The sequence below is a fragment of the Lacerta agilis genome, chromosome 5 (assembly GCF_009819535.1).
Source record: "Lacerta agilis isolate rLacAgi1 chromosome 5, rLacAgi1.pri, whole genome shotgun sequence".
Lineage (NCBI taxonomy): Eukaryota > Metazoa > Chordata > Lepidosauria > Squamata > Lacertidae > Lacerta > Lacerta agilis.
The window spans coordinates 11,565,150-11,586,095 of record NC_046316.1 but is presented as its reverse complement, the minus strand read 5'-3'; the positions used below and the strand labels follow the sequence as shown (position 1 = coordinate 11,586,095).

Below are 20,946 nucleotides of genomic sequence, written 5' to 3'. Positions count from 1 at the left end.
TGCAAGGCTTTCACTTCAAATATATGGATGCTTCTTAAGATACACTATTAGGGATATGCAGTGGGTCGGTGGAATTCTATACCACTTTAAAATCAAAATCTTGCATTCAAAAGATCAGATTTAAATTGATAGTGCAGGGGCTGCAACAAAATGTTGCAGTGTGGAATCTTCCTATTCAGGTTTCCAGCCACTTCATTCCATTCTACCCCTGCTCCTGTTATCAGCCAGCATTCCACAGTCACTGAGCATGCTCAGTCCTCATTTGGCTGCTTTGGATATATCTTCCTCTTTGTATTTATGTTCTAAAGGTTGTTTCTCCCAAGCCTGGTGGCACATCAGGAAGGTGCCATTTTGGCACTCATTTCTCAACCTTAGAAACAGAGATCATTATGATTAAATTTGGTAAAGCCTTCATCAAACCCTTTATTTGAGCATAATTTAAAAATAAAATAAATTTAGAACAAAACTAAAACCATACAAAATAGAAAATCATGGCAAAGACTCATTTATCTAGCAGAGAAAGTCTGTCGGAACAAATTGTCAAGTGCAGATAGTGGGCACCTGTCGTATCTCAACAGGAATGCTATTGCACAGAACAGGGGCAGTCATGCTGAAAGCCCTCCTCCATAATCTTTGGAACTTGCAGAAGAAATTTTCCCAAAGACTACAGCAACAAGTAATCTGGCCCTGGGGTTTATACATTAGTACCAACATCCTGAACGTGGTCCAGTAGCATATTGACAACCAGTGTGAATCCTTAAAGCAAGCTGTTGTATGTTGACAGTAGTTTCCCTCTACAAGCAACCTAGCTTCCACTTTCTGCACCAGCTGCAGCCTCTCCAAGGGTAGCCCCATGTAGAGTCCATTGCAGTTATCAAGCGGTGAGGTTACCAATGCATGCACAACTGTGGTCAAGCTATAACAATCCAGGAATAGCTGTTTTACTAACCAAAGTGAATATGAGCAGTCATAATTTCTGAATTACTTCCAGGTAAGCATTCCTATGAAGCATCCACAGGTTGCCCCAAGGGAGTCATCACATGCTTAAGGAGAAATGTACCAGTAATTAAAATATTTGCTCTGGTAGAGAGACACAACAGCAAAAGGAGCTAGAAGCTAATATCATATTTGTCCCTTTCCTTAATAGGGGTAAAGTGAAGCAAGAAATAGCTGGTAAGTTGTATTCGCAAGGGAGACAAGGAAGGAGAGATTTTTACTGCTATTTATTTACTGGCTGTGTTCGCATATCACACCAAACCATAGCTAATGTTTAACTATGGTTTAATGCAAATGTGTGACCTGCTTCACTCCCTCCCTACTTCTGGCCAAGTTACACTGGGAGCAACAAACTACAAGCTTTAGCTTGCAACATCTGAATCTGGGCTTATGGTTTGTCTTCCCCACACAGACCACAAGTGGTTAACAAACCTTGGATACTGTTTCTGGTTGTTTGTATGGGTGGGGCAGAACAAACAGAAGTCCAGGTTTGGTCAACATGACTAAACAAAGCTTGTGGCTTTTTCATCCTGCTGCAGCCAGAAATAGGGGAGGAATAAAGCAGTCTGTGCTACCAAGCTACTTGTTCCCATTAAACATTAACTATGGTTTGATGTGAGGTGTGAGCCAAACCACCTTTTCAGCCACAGCAGCTCCCCAGAGATTTGCAATGATCACAAATTTCAGCATGTCACAAACAAACCAATAAAACATACCCATTGGAACAGTAAAGAGTAGGTGTGTGAGATGCTGCACCTGTCCCTACAGATATTTCATCAACTGCCTTGCCGCTGTGTCTCTCCACTGCCCTGAACTGCCTTTAGCTGCTACACAGTTCTTTTAAAAATGCCATAACAGCCAAAAGAAGTGGCAACTTGAGCTGTGGAGGTAACTGTGGCTGCTCCTTAGAACCTCTCAATTTAAATGCTGCATTTGTTGAGGCTCAAGAAGCAAGTGTCCTGGGAGGGGCCTTTCCTAGAAGGCAACAGAATTATCTGAAATGCATGCAATCGCAACAGGATTCCAGCAGAATTTAAAAGGTCTGAAGGAGAAGGCCAACGCATGTTCTCCTCAGACAGCTGCATAGTGAAGCCATAGAGCCATTGTACCTGAGTGTTAACTTCCAAAATGAAACAAACTCGCTGTTTTGGCAGGTATACTTCGTTCAGGCAAATATAGAATCTGAGCACTTGAAAATGTGCCTAGTGTGTAGTATTAACTTCTGTAGGTACAATGGACTTGGGTATGAGGGGGGAGAGAGAAAGAGTGAGAGAGAGATTAGGAAATGAGAATCGGCAGCATAATGGAAGATCAGGGGATGCATATGGTACTAAAACCTCCCTCCTCTTCTAACAGAGACAAATGCCTTTGCTGTTATCAATCTTCCCAATAGCAAGAGGTTCTGTTAGTTGCGAGCCGGACCTGAAAATTGTCTCTTTCCCAGGACCGGATAGCTCCTCTGCTCCTCTGTCTTCACCACTTCTACTTCTCCTAACCATTTCTCATTGAAGGCAGCAGGTGTAGTGGGAGAGATATTAGCTTTACAAGTAGAGAAGCACCTCTCATGAAGGCCCCTGCTAAAATCTTTGTTACCTTCAGTCTGAGAGTTGAGCATTTTGTAATGGAAAACAAAGGATCTTTAGACACCCACCCCAGGCCCTAAATTTGTTGGGAGAGCCCAGGGGAGTGGTCCAGGAGCAAAGTAATACAACGGTAAGCAACAGCATCTGAAGGAAGAAGGAGCCAAGCACATTCACAGGTGTGCAAAATTGCTTTATTCCCGCCCCAGGTTGAAGAACCAAATGCCCCCATCCAGCATTATATATAGGAATGCTCTTGTACTACTTCCAGCATTTCAGTATTTATTCAACCTTCCAACCCAGACTGACTGGCATGACAGCATCATTTTAAAGATACCTCTTCAATGCTGGAATGCGCCTCGGCTCCAGCTCTTCACCTGAGAGCACCTGTCAAGTCCTGAAAGAATGTATGCCTTTCATCTTAAGACTCGAGCCACAATGGAAAGGAAGAGACATTCCTCAATATTATGAGAAGGCATGCATATCCCCTGCTTTCACTTTTCTCAACTGCACTGTGCTATCAGTTTGACAAATTGATCTGTAATTTAATACTGAAGAAAACTTCCAATGCAATGTTTCAATTTCAGTTCCTTCTTCACGGGGGGGGGGGCAGATTATGAATAATTATGCACCTTTCCTGCTTAACTTTGTAAGGGTAATGCTGTGAAGAACACTATAGAACAGGGGTCAGCAAACTTTTTCAGCAGGGGGCTGGTCCACTGTCCCTCAGACCTTGTGGGGGGGGGAGACTATATTTTGAAGGGGGGGAAACAAATGAATTCCTATGCCCCACAAATAACCCAGAGATGCATTTACAATAAAAGGACACATTCTACTCATGTAAAAACACCAGACAGGCCCCACAAATAACCCAGATATGCATTTTAAATAAAAGGACACATTCTGCTCGTGTAAAAACAGGCTGATTCCTGGACCGTCCATGGGCCAGATTTAGAAGGCGATTGGGCCACATCTGGCCCCCGGGCCTTAGTTTGGGGACCCCTGCTATAGAACATGGGTATGCAAACTAAGGCCCGGGGGGCCGGATCCGGCCCAATAGCCTTCTAAATCCAGCCTGTGGATGGTCTGTGAATCAGTGTGTTTTCACATGAGTAGAATGTGTGCTTTTATTTAAAATGCATCTCTGGGTTATTTGTGGGGCATAGGAATTTGTTCTCCCCCCCCCCAAAAAAAATAGTATGCCCCCCCACAAGGTTTGAGGGACAGTGGACCAGCCCCCTGCTGAAAACGTTTGCTGACCCCTGCTATAGAATCAACCTCATCCTTACATACCCATATTCAGAAATTAAGTGTTCTTGTATTTGCAGCAATAGAGAATCCTGAGCTCTGGTATGATAAAATCTAGAAGGGGAGCTTCTGGAATTGTATCATTAATGAGAACAAGTCCTATTCAACAGAGTTCTTCACTAACCTACGGTACTTGTAAACAGACAATGAGGCTGTGACAGCAGCTGAAAGAGAAAAGAGGTTGAATACTAGTATCACATGGCTGCTTGAATGGAACTCAAACCCAAATAATTATGTTTTGCATTGATTTATATTAAAGCTGGTGATTTTTAAAGCTATGTTTCCTGGGTCCTAAAACATGGTCTGCTATTCCAACCACTTTTTTTGCAATGACGCTTCTTGCTCAGATTATTGGTAACAATGTAGGGATTAGCAGGAGCCAGTATGGATTTGCAAAAATAAACCCTGCTGGTCTAATCTTATCTCTCTCTCTTTTTGTCATCAGTTTACTTTCTTAATGGATTATGGGAATTCTGTGGGCATAATTTATCTTTATTACAGTAATGCATTTGACAAAGTCCCCCATAACATTTTGGTTAGGAAACAGATTAAAAATGTGATAAGGATTTCCTTGTAAACAATTCCTTTTAGAAGATAGCTCTCCCACTTCCACTCATCAGGTCAACCGGACAGTAGAAAGAAAAGGATGAAAATTGGTTCAAGGGGGCTCTGGTATGAATTCCAGAGCTGCTTTTCCTACTCTCCACAATGGCAACGGGAGCAGAAGCACAGTACATTGACCTGAGTGCTATCAGCTTTGCAAGCTTCTCAGCGGCTGAGAGGTCAGTTTTGCAAACATACTACTTCCTATCACTAACAAGATGACAGCTGCAATACAGCACTGTTGCATCATCCTCCCCCTCTATCTCTGACCTTATAAAAAAATTTTTTTTGAAAAAACAAACAAAACAAAACCAGGCCACTTTCAATTTGATCCACTGCTTGACTGGGTTTGAAGAATGAACGCTTTTATTAGCAATTGGCAAGTTGTGGAATCTTGCCAACGTGGAGTGTGGCAACCTTTACAAAATCCTAAATTTTTCATACTTCTTTTAGGATTCTATTGGTTTATTTAAATCATGGGGGAGCCACTGAACACATGGTAGCAGCTAAAACAATTGACAATCCAGGGGAAGTAGACTCTCAGAAGTCATGGAATAGGTAAATTCCCAAAGCAGAATACAATCTCAGCCTTTCCCATTTTCTTTTAAAGCTCTTTAAGAATTTTCAGCAAAATTGAGGTGGAAATGTAAGCATATGCATTCTCCCCACACTGTAAGAACACGAGCTGATTTTTTACATTGCAGTTGTAAACCACCATGAGTATTTTTAAACAAAAAAAATACATGAGTATTTTTAAACAAAAAATACATGAGTATTTTTAAACAAAAAGGTGGAGTATTTTTAAACAGAAAAGTGGGCATAGAACTATTTCAGTAAAAGGCTTACAAGAAAATCAAAAGCAACAATAGTGGTACCTCTGGATGCAAATGGGATCCATTCCGGAGCCCTGTTCGCATGATGAGCAGTCTGCATCCTGAGTACTGCGTCTGCACATGCTTGCTGCGCGATTTGGCGCTTCTGCGCATGACGTCATTTGACACGTCTGCGCATGTGCAAACCGCCGAACCCGGAAGTAACCCATTGCAGTACTTCCGGGTTCGGAACCCGTGATGAACGCAACACGCAGCGTTCGTAACACGAAGCACGACTGTAATAAAAACCTTCCAGAGAGCAGATAAGAAGAAACAACAAAGGATTTATCCACACTTACCTTTCCGACATTTTCTCCAGGCGCTTTAAAGCTCCATGTCCAAATGCCCCCCCCCATTTTTGCTCAAGCTTTCCCCACAAAACCACACTCTTTAAAGATCAATTGGAGCAAATGGCAATCCACTTAAAACTTGAATTGACATTGCTCCGAGTGAACACTAAATAGCAGGTTTTCGCTCTGGGGCAAAAATAAAAATAAAGTATGATCTGGCACAGAGTTCTTAACTGCAGACCTGTGTCCAGAAAATGTGTGGCAAAAGGTAAGTGCAGACAAGCCCTAAAAGACTCTTGATGGCCCCTGATTTTATTAAAAGATACCTCTGAATTATCTTTTACTAAATAGTGTTTCCATGCGCTGCTCTGGTTCGCCAGAAGTGGCTTAGTCATGCTGGCCACATGACCCGGAAGCTGTACACCGGCTCCCTCAGCCAGTAATGCGAGATGAGCGCTGCAACCGCAGAGTCGGACACAACTGGACCTAATGGTCAGGGGTCCCTTTACCTTTATCTCTGAAATCCACAAAATGGATCTGAAGTGTTCAAAACCAAGAAGGGTTTTCTTTTGCCAAACAGGCAGATCATCACATTTAAATGTAAAATACCTCAAATACCTCACCTTGCAAGTTGGAAACCCAAGCATTTTCTCTATCTTTTGTGCCCATTATGTGGTTTACAATTTCTGCTTCTGTCGGCTAAAACAAACTATTTAGGTCCCTAAGGGAAGTGAAGGAAGCACTTGCTAGCTCTACATGACCAGTGCTTCCAGTGAAATGCCCTTCCCTTCATTCTTTCATTGACCACACAGTTGCTATGTTGCCCAGTAGTCATTAAATGCCATTGCTGTTTTTTTTTTCTTTACTCCAAAGTTGTCAATAGCAGTCTGTGAAAACACAGTTCCTTTAATCGTATACAGAGGTATGCGTTTACTCCTCTGCCATCTATTTGAGATGGAGACTGCATGTGTATACAACAACCTACACCCACAGTAAAACACAGCAAGGTTTACATAGATTTAAAGGACATGAAGGGAAGGATCCTGTCCTTTGCCCAGAACAACTCTGGAAAGTCTTCACGTTACTCACTGAAATTCCAGAAACAGCAGGAACCGTGGTACTGTCCAAAGAAAGGCTGGGCATAGCAGAATTCCACAATTAGCCTCACGACACCTATCTAATTCACATTTCTCTTCTAAGGATTTGCAGATTCATTCCAGTCCTTATGAAATCCGTTTACATACACCAAACATTTGACCATGGCAAGGCTTTGAACTCCATTCACTGAGCACCCAAAAAGAATCTGGCAGCAAATCAAAAGCATTTCTTGTTTAGAAGAAACTAAACAAGCGTTCCGCTGATTCACACACAGAACAGATGAAGCAAATCCTACCTTATCCCTTGCAGAAGAGCACATTGTAGTAGTGCTGCATGGTTCGGGGGAAGGCAACAACCCCGACTTTCCCTTTTGTTTCCATGGCAAGAGAATTAAAAAAAGAACACTATAACAAACTGCCAAGCAGAATGACAACTCAAAAAGCCACTTCAATAAGGTAAGGAGGAAGGGAGGGAAGGAAAAGAAAAGGAGGGGGCTAATGGAGGCCACACAGACAGACAACAGCACCTGACACTACACAGTGGTATGCACTGATAAATTGCCCGGAGAGTTTGGCTTTTTCAAGCTGTCACATGCTCACAGTTGCTTAAAGACATGAAAATGACAAAGTAAGAAGGTTCCCTGGTGGATTTATTCACCAGAGGAAAAGAAGTCCCTTTGGCATGGCTGTATCTCCAGGCAATATCCAGTTCAGTTGAGAGAGGCTCTGAAATCAAGTAAATACCTCTGCTAAGAGATAAATTGTTTTTAGAATCCAATAATAATAATAATAATAATAATAATAATGCCCCAAAGAATCATGAAGATAGGCATTTCCTATTTCCACTGCAGATATGTTTTGCTTTTAACAGCTAATTATACTTTGTCTTCTGAAGAAATTATGCAAAAGTCGTTCTCCATTACTTAACAGAAAACTAAACAGAGCAAAATGGAGAGCCGGGAGAGGAATGGCACATTAAAGTGGAAAATGACAGTTTCAGTGTTGAAACATTAACTGTTCTGACAGAAACATTGCTTGTAAAAAAAACAAAAACAAGAAGACTCAAAAGAACAGCAACCGTATGAATGTACACAACCTGAAATGCTCTTGTGGTTAACCACTAGCAACTATATAAAAGTCAGAATACATAATGAGACAGAGCAAAATGGGAATATTCAGTATAGGTTTGATTTATGAGCACCATCAAGAAGTGAACACATGTGAGAATATGGTGCCCAAAAGCTTGAGAGATCATGGCCAGATATGGATCTCATGCGAGATCGCCACACCCCAAAACACATGCGTGGGTCACATGACTTGCACGGGAGCACAGCCTGGAAGACACGCATCCTGGTTTTTGCACTGGGACATATTGGAGAGTATGGTGGCACCATTCATATAACAAAAATTACTATAGAGATATCAACATTTTTGAAAGTGGGGGGGATCCATGGCTTGGCTTTTGAAAAACAGGGGGTCCACAGCACTTAGTTAATTGGGAACCACTGATTTAGGAAATTCTCTCTCTCTCTGACACACACACCACTTCTTCTCCTTCCTTATATTTTTGCTTCCTCCAGTTCAATCCAGACAAGTAGGAAAACACATTGGTGAGTAATAATTCTGCCCTGGGAGGAAGCTTTCAGCTTATTCTGGACAGGGTTACAGTGTAGGGATACTATCATATCTAGAGTTGTCTTTGGTGTCCCAGGAGGCTTCTGCTATCATGAAGTTCCTCTCACCAGCTGTGTTGGATTCGTCAGTTACAGCCCTTCCGAGACAAGAAATAGCTTGGCCACAATCATCCATTCCCTGCTTACACCCAGTTTGGATTAGTATAATGCACTGGAAGCTTCCCAAAGGTATATGATTAGCCACTGCTGGAAGCAGAGTCCTGGGACAGATGGATCTTGGTGTCATAGCTCTGGAGTCCAGCAATGACCAATAACAGGCTAAGGAGCCAGACTGGGTTCCTGGCTCTGATGCTAGTGTTGAGGGGATCAATGAAGATGCTAACAGGTAGCAGCCACGGAACTAGATGTCACAGCACCAGGGCCCAGGATACTACAGCTAGGTTCTTCATGGGCACCTTCTCCTGCTGAACTGTGCACCTTCCATACTAACTTGCCAGTCCAACAGGGCACAGAGTTAACCAGGCAGAGGAAGTGCCTGTCTTCAGACCAGAGACTTCACTCTAGTCCTCCGAAAGGGGGCAGAAAATAAAGCGATAAGACTGGAAGTAAAAGCTGAAAAGCAGAGCTAGATGCTCACCAAGAGCTCTCTCTCTCCTTTGTGCTACAACAACTGACTTGCCTTGCCCCATGGGCTCCTCTTGCAGAACCAGAACAGAACACTTGGCCTGATCTAGGGAACTATGCCATCAGAGTTCAATATTAGAAACTGGCTGTTGCCCTTCACCTTCAAGTCTAACAAGAACCAGTAGCATGCTCCTACTGTATAGTTTGGTAACTCCAGTTATACTGCTTCGGAGCTCCTGATGTAGTCTGTGGTACTTCATGCTCCAGATCTCCTAAACATGTGTTTAACTAAAGTTCCTGACTTATAGATAAGGAATTTTACTGGCTGAGGTGACAAATACCAGAAGTAATTCAGCCAAGGATACTCACTTCTCATTCCCTTTCAAAGTGACCAGAAAGTAGATGCTTAACTCTCCCACCAAAATCAATGTGATTTAAGAACACTTAACTTTGATGGCATTGTGCTCATTCTAATGACATTATGAGGAAGACAGCACAAAACATCTCTAGATAGATAAATCTTTACCTAGCACCTAATGAAACCCATTTAAACCCCCCAAATGCCAATGCCAAGCTACAGGTGGCATCTTCTGTCACATTCTGTCTGTCAATCAATAATGAACCAGTAAGTTTCACTATGACTATCTCATTATTCTATAATAATTCTGATTTTCAAATGTCTTCTGCAAGAACCAGGTAATCTGACTTAGCAACTTTGCTATACCTGTAAGTGATTATCCTTCTAGTTTTGTTTGGGAAAACATAACTACATTCTTTGTGCATCTGTTAATATGGGCAATATTCAGCTTCCCCTAAGAAACACAATTCTGAGTGTGCCCTCACCTTACCCATGACTTGACTTTTGAAAAAGAAAGGATTTTCAGTGATATCCCACCTTGTCACTGTTGAAATCGCTCCAGTCTCACTACAAATGTGCAGATCTGAGATGGCACAATAATTAATACAGGTTCAAAATTACTGGACTAGTATTTTTATTGTGGTGGCATTTCAGATTGTGGTTTTCTAACAAGGATTACTTGACTGGAGGGGATGGAGTCCTTTTAAAGGAGTTAAAACATCTTTTCCCAAGAGGGCTGACATTTGCACTAATAATTCCCTGCTCTCCCTGCACCTGACACTTGTCATCTCTTACACAGCAAAGAGGAGACTGCAAGGAAGCAGAGGCAAACATCACTCTCACTCTGTACTTGACAGATGGTATCCGCGAGGGAGAGCTTTGATAAACCATTCATTTCCATGATTACAATAAGGGCCAGAGTATGGATTATTTGATATTTTTAACATCTGTGGAGAAGGCAGCAAAACTTCACCCTTCTGTTTAAGGAGAAACACAGGCTTGCTAACCCCTATGCCCTCACACCACTTTATCACACACTAAGGAGATCTACTGAGAGCTATGCTACTAGTTGACTGTCACATCATAAAATCATTCTGTTCTCTTCATGCTTCCGAGGACTGGGAAACCAGGAATATGGCTGCTCAAGTGTTGTGCATTTTAAAAGCTATAAGTGTTAATGGGTTAATTCCATTAGTAGTGAGGAAAGAGCTGATTCATTCCTGAGATGCACCTGGCTGAATCTGATGAGTTCCTTATCAGTGTTACTGGGAAGATTAGGTATGTAACATCTGTATAAAAGAGCTCTGATTATGGTGTGGGTAGTGGGTGGTTATCAGGAAGGAGTGAAATGCCATGGAACAGTGGAGTTATCTGAACACTTGGAGACTTGGAGAATTGCCAGACTTCTGGACTCGGAAAACTTTACACCAATGGTTCTCAATTAGCTCAGTACTGCAACCCCCCTGTTTTTTCAAAAGCCAAGCCACGGACTCCCTACTTTTGAAAATTATGGTATTTCTATGGTAGTTTTTGTTATGTGAGTGGTGCCACGGACCCCCGGGTGGGTTATGTGGACCCCATGGGCTCCACTGACCACCAGTTGGCAACCACTACTCTAAGCTCTTGTAGGACTTTGTGCAAATTGACTTAGAACTTGTGTGTGGATTTTGTTCAGCAAGGGCTCTGAAGTACAGAAACCCCTCTGGGACCAGAGGGAGAAAAGTCTTTGTGCAACCTATATAAAGTGTGTGTTTTGTGTATGCCAAGCAAAACAACTCCGCTTAAAGCAACGGTTTCATGTTGGCAAGCTTGACCACTTTACTGAAGCTTCCGTGGAGCACACACAGAGAGCAATACTTATAGGTTGAAGATAAACACACACCCCAACAATAAGATCCATTGTTCCTGATGGAAGTGCTGAATGAGAAGGTGGAAAATCACACAAGTCTGATCCAGAAGTTCAGTAAGGATGGGTCATCAAGAGTGCAGCCATCCTGAAGTAGCTGACTAGCCAGGAAAACTATTCAGCACAGCAACGCACAACTTTTTATCTAACCCCAAAATGCAATAAAAGTATAAATTAACGATAAGATCCATATTTAAACAGAATCCACTTCTTAGCAGGAGAGATACCCAGAGATCATGTAAGTGAGGAACTATAATACAACAATGTTCATAGATGTGCTTGGTGGAGTTTTTCTATGTTAAGACATTCTGTTTAGAGGATGTACTACTGACAATTCAACAAACATTTCCACAGTTTAAAATATCCAGGGCAAACATGGCTTTTCTAAGCTGCACTATGTATCTAAATGAAAACATAACACCAAAGACTACAAATCCTGATATAAAAATTATTTCTTATACATTCCAATAAAAGAGATGGTCTATGATTTGCAATCAGTAAGTAAAATACCATAGTAAAAACCCAGGCAGAACATTTACCACCATGAATCAATCAGCATATGCCATACTTAAGACAGGGATGATGAGAATTGTGGTCCAACAACATCTGGAAGCAACCACTGATCTAAAACTAGAGGGCTCCATAGTATACCTTGGTAGAATTACATCAAAGAAAGCAACAAAAATGTCAGACTTTTAATTGCACTGCAACAGTTCTCATGAAGTGTGGAAAATGAAAGTTCAATGCTTTTATTCCGAAGATGAAATGTGTCAACACTGATTTTCTTCTGTGATGTGAAAAAGAATCCATAGTTACTCTGGCATCTGCTTGTCAGTTTCTCTCAACTCAGTTACAACAGAACAATTTTCAACAATGAGTGAGTGACAAACCAAAAGGGAAGTTTGGCATTAAACTGGCTTGCTCCAAGGACCTCCAAGCTCTTACAGGAGTCCCCACTCGCCACTGAAAAACAGCTGAGATTTGCCATAGGTAAGGCACAGGATCAACAGCCTGGGTTGATTAAACTTGTGTAGAACTAACCCATAGCTTTGAGATAACCCAGACACACTTAGAAACAGCAGCAGTGTAAACAGGAACCACTGAATTCTCACCAACAGAAAACTAAAATGAGCACACACTCTAAATTCAATACTAATGGCAGATACCTGCCCAGGACCCCCACTATACAGGCCTGTTTTGACTCTACTTGCCATTATCACGAGAGAGACAACTAATTTCAGGTGTTCTTCAGCTTCTATAAATCTAGCTGCCAAACTGGAGATGAGAAACAGCCAAGGTTCTTTCCATTATCTGAAACTCATCTGTTCAAAAGCTCTGCCATCAGTCAGCATTTGTTTACTGTGTGGAGCACCTGATAAGAAACAGATCTGTGGGATTTGTACCTCCTCATACTTTTGAGCATCAATCAGATCTGAATTTCCACTTTGCAATGATTTGACAGAAACCTGAGTGCAACAGGTGCTTTGTGGTATCTGATTGCACATGTATTACTCTCTGTGTGGCCCAAAGTCTTTAACCCAATTCCATTATGGTACAAAACAGCCTTTAGAATACTACAGGATTCCAAAATATTTAATCCTGATAACAGGCTACAATTGACACCTGACAGAAAAGTATATATAGATGGAAGACAACTAGTCCTAGACCTTTTACACTTATTGTCTAAATGATTTAAACATATATTTATAAAAAATATTGATATGCTACATTTTGCACCCACCAAAGCAACTTACAATCAGATAATATAAACATATTAGAAACAACGAACGGTTTTTTAAAGGTATAAACCTTTAAAAAATATTCATTCCCCCAACCCTAAGAATTAATAATAATAACAATAATAATAAGTCCTCAGAGAATCACTGCATCTGCATTCTTGCTAAGCATCAGAATGTGTTGTGTTTGAGGTTGGCAATATGGCGACAGAGGTGGCAATATCGCATAGGGAAGTGGAATGGCTCTAAAGTTTTTCCTTTCGCTAATCCTGTACAAAGTTCTGTGCTGTTTCTAAACTCTTGAGAATTATTAGACTGGGTGTGTTATAACAGATTAAGTAGCATATTAGTGATAGCATATCATAAGCTGCCTTTGAAATTATTTTGTGGACATGCCAAAGTAGCGTTGCTGCATCCACCTTAAATGAACCACTGAGTGTTTTATCTCCTAGTATTTGTATCCTCCTTCGGACGCACATGTATGCAATCACAATCTGTCAAGCAGACACTCTGTTAAGCCTGTGGTGAGGGTGACAGAAAACCAGCTGTGTTCACTGCTACTTTCTGCAGAGAGAATAATCACATACATAGCAGAGGAGCAATAGGTGTACAACCCGGAAGATTTAAACTATGGCAAAAAACTTTTCCAATTATTTCGTAACTAGACATTGATATTAAGCCATGACCTTGATTAAACCAAGTTAATTGAGTAAAGTTACATGTATTTTAATGAGGAAGATATTTGTAAGTGTTCTAAGAGCTGACTATTGTAGAATCCTACCCACAGGTTTAGGGGGAAAGAACACTTGGGTGGCTGGTAGTCATTTGCAGTAGAGACAACAGGAGCTACAACACTTTGGTTGCAGCAAATTATGTCAGAAAGGGACCTCAGTTTTATTATATTTTGATACTTGGTACACCGCAGTGAATTGGCATGTTAAAATAAGCATTCTCTAATTTGAATACAGCCATCACTTATGGCTCAGCTCTTGCATGCCTGTTTGTCAGGACTAGATGGGGCTTTGAGAAACAATGAAAGTGTTGCCTTGTCCAACACTAATTAGAGAAAATCTTCTGTGAGATAGCAGTGCTTTCCTCTATTTCCTCCAAGGACTGATTATGTATTATGTAGGGGCCAAACTAGATGTACATTTAAATACATAGCTGACAAGATATGTATATTGTTTTTTCCTTAGCTAACCACTTTGAAGGTTTCTTTTAAAAAAACAACCAATCAAGTGGTACATAAATTCTATGAAATAAATAAGTAAATAAATAAATTTGCTTATTTTCCTCCTGCAGTCCACATGGAGTCTAGCCAACATGTAATCAGGTAACATTCACAGATTTCCCCCCGTAACTGCAAGGGCTAGAAGCTAACACCGGAATCCTGGGAAGTTTAAACTGCTTGCCCAACTCCACACACATCCAAGCCAGGAAGTAACAGAATGCTTATAACACACGTGGGAAAGCTTGGCTCATGAGTAGGTGCAAAAGTCAAGCCAGTCACAAAGAACTTAAGAGGACTGTGTAGAATTGGCTGGTTATTTTTATCTTCTTTTTACCACTCCTTTAAAAACAGATGAATCAAGCAGAAATAACTTTCCTCAACATTTCCAAGTCACGTTTTTTCTCCATCATAATCGGTATTTGATCTGCACTGTGAAGCTACTTAATGCTGTTCATGAAGCCTTTTAACTTTAGACTTAAATAGGAAGTCAAGCATGTTCTCTCCCTTCAAGGTGCACATTCCATTGTCCTCTAAAGTGGTACAAGAGGGCTGTCAATCACACTCAAGTAACATTCACTAGTGACAATTTGTCTTACAATATCTTAGTAACGGAGCTAACAGGTTCACAAATACCACAAAACATCATTCTTAAAAATAAAAGAAATAAAGAATAAGGCCTGAGGCTTTCTAATCTATAGCCTTTGTTTAGCAAGCACTATTGTGACTGGAAAAGGACAAACTATGATCCTTTGTTTAGCATGATGGTTGAACTAGGGATGATGCATTTTTTTAACTCCAAGAAAACCACAATTAGTTTTGGTTTACTTATAGTCATGTGTTTAAGCGAAACAAACCACAACCTCTGGTTTGGACATAACACCGAGGAACAGATTATGGTTTGTTTCTCCTGTGTACTAGTGGGGAGGAACTAAGTGGAGTTCTCCAAGGAAGGAGATTCACAACTGAGGGCCGCCCGCCACTAAAAATCCTTGCCCCTAATATCCACTAATAGGCTCATCCTTAGTGGTGGGACAAAGAAAAGGGCTTTCAAGAGCGACTGTAGGGTTTGGGCAAGTTCTAAGGGTGCAGGTGGTCCTTACATATCAGATACTACATACAGTACATAAATCAGGAAACATGCCACTTTGCAAGAGCCTGATTCAAAATGCAGTCATGCATACTTGGCATTTCTTTGATACAGTACTGCTCTATTTATAAGCCCTCCCAATAGCTTGTTTGTATTATCCAAATCTGAGAAGCCACTGTGATCATTACTAATAAATTTCCACTAAAACATTCTGCAAATCAATCAATCAATCAATCAATCACTAACTGGACATCTTATATATTTTAAAATAATATCCATCATCTGCTAACTTCCTTGCCCCCTGCCCACCATAATTTAATTAGATTATCGTGAATTATACATTTATTAATGTAGCTATAATCATCACCTTCTATAACATTTTCCTCTCTCCCACAAATGTAGGGCAACGTATATGGTGTGCACCCCCACCATCCTCACAACTCCTGTGAGACTAGGCTGAGAGAGTGCCTTGTTCAAGGTCACTCAATAAGCCCAATGGCTGAGCAGCAATCTGAACCTTGCCCAACCTGGTCATAATACACACTGAAGCCACCACAACACACTGGCTCTCCTAAGAGCACTGCAGTCAGTTTCAAGATCTAGAAACGTTTCGGTGCGTGACAAATGTTTTCTCCAACTTTCTAAGCAAACACTAGCACCAGAGCTGGCTTTAAGGTCACAAAAGCCCTGCTGTATATTCAATTTGGCAAACACACTCAGGAAGCACAATATGCTGACTATGACCTACAGGTCTTATGTTGCCTCCCAACTACAGTGGACAATGGCTCCCAAACAAATATCTTGTTCAACACTCACTTGCAGTGTAATTTTATACATGTTAACTCAGAGGCAAGTCAATGGTGCTCACTCACTAGCATGAGTGATTAGGATCACAGCTTGAATTTGTTTTCTTGGAAAAAGAGAAGTTATTTCAGCCAAGTTAGCATTTACTACAACATTGCAAAAAGGGTCAACCAGTTGTTAGGAAGTGAATAATGCATTGCATTTCTATAGGTTTATTTCCAGGCAAAGAACTGAAAGGGGATCATTAAAGCTCACTTACTTTAGAATAATCCTCACTGAAGTAAACTAAGAAATATTTCTGAGTAGACCAGGACTGTCTACTGTACAGGTAAAGGTAAAGGTAAAGGGACCCCTGAACTGCATAGTAAAAAATTATTGAACCAACCAACCACTTACAAGCAAGAGGTAGCAATATGGACAAGCCTGAAAGTGCCTCCTGATTCCAGTTTAAAACAGCAATAGAAAAGCAGCTTGAAGGATTTTTGAACAAGGAAGCAGCAGGGCAGAGATGTGGCGGGTGTTTTGAATCTTATACCGTTTACAGTTTCTCCTCTCTGACCCCCCCCCCCAGCTTAAAAATGTGTATTTTGATCCTGTGGTGTGTGTGTGTGGAAGGGAGGGTATGATCTGGACTCTCACTGGGATGCGTGTGCAATGTGCAGTCAATAAATAACAGATAAGGAATGGGTTTAACACCTCTAACACTCCCAATAAGCTGTTTGCTTATCTTGTTAAAGTCAGGGCTCCATTAAAATAAGTGTAGTTATTCAGACTGCAAGCCAATTAAACGAACATTAAAATTGAGTATTTAATAAGGCTGCAACCCAATTAAACAAACTTTAAAACTGATTATTTACCAGATTTTAGTTGGTTAATTTACTGATTATATAATATCTATATATATAAAAATGTTGAAGCTGGGTGTTTGTTAGCGAAAGCCTTGCTCTGTAACCGCTTGAATGATTGCCTTCAAATTTGGACACAACTTTCTATGGCAATATGGGAGTGATCTGATGTACTTACATTGAAGAAAAACCACACCTATCAAACCTAAAAATGTGTTTTTTTACAAAAAAAACATAGCGCCCTCCAGTGGACGTAAAATGCAGCACACTATAGAACAGGGAGGGAGGGAGGGAGGGAGAGCAGAACTTGAGGTCAGCTGCTGGCGGGGGAGTGGCCGGAACACGCTTCAATTGCCGCCGCAAATACAACTCCTTGCCTCAGGCTGCGCCATTTGCAATTATACAACAGTGAGCAACAGAGTTTCGGGGTGACCAGGGAGAGTGCAAGGATGGCGAACAAATCACACCACAGGAGTTCAACAGGTGAAGCTGTGGTGAGGCAGGCGAAAGTGGGGGTGGGGGGGAGAGACGGAGAGGTGCCAGGCGATGTAAGTTGTGGGGAGGAAGGTGAAAACGGGGGGGGGGGGAGACAAACAGGAGGCAGGCAGGAGTTCAATGGGAGAAGCTGTGGGGAGGCAGGCGAAAACAGGGGCAACGACTGAGGAGGCAGGTGGAAGTTCATCAGGATAAGCTGTGGGAAACCAGGCGAAAACGGGAGAGAAAGACTGAGAGGAGGCAGGCTTAAGTTCATCGGGATAACGTGTGGGAAACCAGGCGAAAACGGGGGGGGGGGAGAGACTGCCAGATGGGCGGGGTATAAATAATAAATTATTATTATTATTATTATACTGAAATGGAGCACACAGAAGTTCGTGGGGATAAGCTGTGGGAAACCAGGCGAAAACGGGGGGGGAGAGGGGGGAGGAGAGAGAGAGAGAGAGCCACAGCAAGGTGTGGCCGGGCCAGCTAGTTTTCTTATAACATTGTTTGAGTCACTTAGTATTACATCTGTCTCTTTACTGGGGTTCCTCTTAATATTTAGCAAGACAAATGTTTGCTGCATATTTCTGCTAGACACCTACCCACCTCCAAAACCCAGGTGGACAGTGGAACTCAATATATGATCTTTCACACATAATTGCAGGCATACATTCAGCTCTTCCCAAAGACCATCTTGGAATAAATTTCCCTTTTTTATGCCCATCCAGGCAACAAAGCAGGAACCAATTAAAAAAACACAAAAGGTTGTGCCAGCAGCAGTGAAGTGTGCCTTCTTGGCTGGGTTCCCTCTCCCACCAGAAACAGGGATATTAGCACAAGGCCCCAGCATCATTGCAGAGGGCTCTGGGTAATCCATTTCCCAATGGGAAAGGTGCCCAACAGCAGTGGAGAACAACTCTTTTATCCTCATTTTATAAAACAGCACCAGGGAGGCAAAAAATCAGTGTGGAAAAATCATGCTGTGCTGCTTCCTCCAATAATGCCCCCTACTAAGAAATGGGAGGAACTCTCAGAGAATTCAGAGCACAATTCTCAAGTGTCTATGGAAGCATGAAAAAGACCTTCCATTTTCTGGAGGAACAAGGGACAGGGAAAGGAAAGAAGAGTCACAAGGGTTTAAAATGAAAGATTGGGTGATATTGGGGCAATGCCCAATTAAACAGACCCAAAATTTTAATGAAGCAATGTCATTTAATCAATTAAGGTTGAAGCCCTAGTAGATGACTCCTAGGTCCCCAAAGAGAACTGAGGATGAGACTGGCTTAGGGTTCCTGAGTCCATACATGGTCTATTACTGTTTTCGATACAAGGGAAAAGGGTGATTGGTTCCCAATGTACAACCTATTGTTTAGATGTGGTATATAATTACAGCTCAAGATGAAAAAGTTCAACACAGAACCATTAAATTGTTTCTCAAGCTAGAAAAGGTTTCCTCCATCTTAATCTAAATAAAAGCAAAACCAAAGCAAGTTCATTCAGACTGAACGGCTCCCTTTCCCCAGGTTCCCATATTTTAACAATTTCATGTAACCATCCAAGGAGCCTGGTAACTGCTAGAGATTTTTAACAACCCCGCTCCAAGCAAATCCAGAAACCTTATGCCCACACAAAGACTGCTGTGGAGGTCCCTTGAGCAAGAAGAAGCCCATGTAATAGAGTTTGCTGGGTGGCCCATACACTCTCTCTTCTAAGACCAGGTCTTTTCAGATCAGCAGATATTAGTGAAAGTTGCTTACCTGCAAATGCTGTTCAAGAGCACATTTCGCACACAGTAGCTTTGGATGTAAGAAACAAGTTGGTGGTACTTGTTGGTATTGTCTGAAGGAGATCTTGCATAGGAAAGACATGCAGGCCAGTGCAGCCACTACAAAGGTACCAGACTGGAGGTCTTAAGAATGCCTTCTTCTAATCCGTTAGTACTGGGAAACCTAAGTGTCCAAGAACAAGAGGAGATGGGGTTATTCATCCCTGTTATTATATGACATATCATTTCAAAATATAGTTTTGAGCTGCAAGCATGCTGTAACCTGATAAGACTTCAGAAGGGCATAGCATACACTCCACTTCCTCAAAGAGATTGCAAGTAATGGAACCAATTGCAACGCCTCATCCACTAGGAATTACTCCTGCCTAAAGAAGACATTTTGCAGGGCCCCCTAATGTGATGGGCACTAATTTGAAATATTTCAAAGACATAAAATTCAAGAGATGTAGGCCTAATACATCTATAATTAGTTAGAAATAATTAATAACAGAGATAAGATAAAACTAAAAATACAACTCGGGTATAATCTGCTAATAACTATTGCTTTGGCATTTTTGAACAACAAAGCTCAGGAACTGTATATGCCTTCATTCTGTATCTGAAATTGGTTAAATTTTATGCAATAAAATACAGGACAGACACAATATCACAATGTGGTCATCTAATAGGTGACAACATGCCCAAGGCCTAGGGAAGAGTCACAGTTCCTTATATTCCACAGCACAAGAATAACACATTTAAAAAACCAAATATTTCCCCTCCCATTCCCTTTTACTGTATCTCATTGTTAATGTTTTATTTTCCTCTTTTTATCCTGTTGTATTTCTGTATGTGAAAACCTTCAGAAAAGTTTACACATAAACTTGCATCTCAAGTTAACCCTTTTCAGGGCTACACTGAAAGTAAGAGGTTGAAATTACTCTGCATGAAATATTACTTCAAACAGTTCAACATGTCTGAACCAGTTACTAAACCTCTTTTTAAAGTTAATGTCCAAACCAGAACAAAACTGAAGAGTTAAAAAAAATGCTGATGAATTGGAACTGAACCCAAATTTTTAATGGTTCAATTCCCTGGAGAAAATGTGCAGATGTATGTATGGTCCAAAATCCTTCCATTTCCTCTATTACATCATTAATATTTAAATGTTATAGGAAAAACGATCAACAGAACTTTAGCAGCCAGCTAGGTTGTCCTCTGGCTTCTGAAATATTGCACCGCTGTTGAGTAAATAAGGCTACACAACAGAGTGCCTTAAGCAGTTCCATTAATATGATAAATTTAAAATGGCTCCCCATTAAAACAATCAAAATCTTCTTGCTGCATTTTTCCCTGCCTCTCTACCTTAACACTGTTGAAGGCAGATTAAAATTTACTATCCCTCCTTCAAAAAGATATAGTGAAATCACAGTAACTGACGCACAGCAGAGCAAAGCAATATAACTACAAGGGCAAATCGAAACTTGCCTAAACAAAGACGTCTTTACTTGATAGTAAAATGCAATAGTAAGAGAAAAAGCAAAATGAATCTTTCATGACGGGGAGATCTGTAATCCATAGAGATGTCCCCACCACCACCACCATTTAACTCTACTTCAGCAACTCAAGGGAAATAGGGAGGCTTGTCAAACTGACAACAGGAACAGGCAAAATTATAACTGGAACAAACTGCCCTTAAACTATCTTGGCCCTAAACTGTTTAAGGCTTT

At 41.2% G+C, this 20,946-nt stretch overlaps 1 protein-coding gene across 3 annotated transcripts in view; it reads right to left on the bottom strand.

The window, feature by feature from the left end:
* The window catches only part of NDST2 (N-deacetylase and N-sulfotransferase 2), a 75,908-nt gene that overhangs the window by 31,415 nt on the left and 23,547 nt on the right, over window positions 1-20,946 (bottom strand). For all 3 annotated transcript variants that reach the window (XR_004426584.1, XM_033148582.1, XM_033148583.1), the window contains exon 2: window positions 19,209-19,400. The gene's annotated coding sequence lies outside the window, so the exon portion shown is untranslated. The remainder of the gene's footprint in view (window positions 1-19,208; window positions 19,401-20,946) is intronic.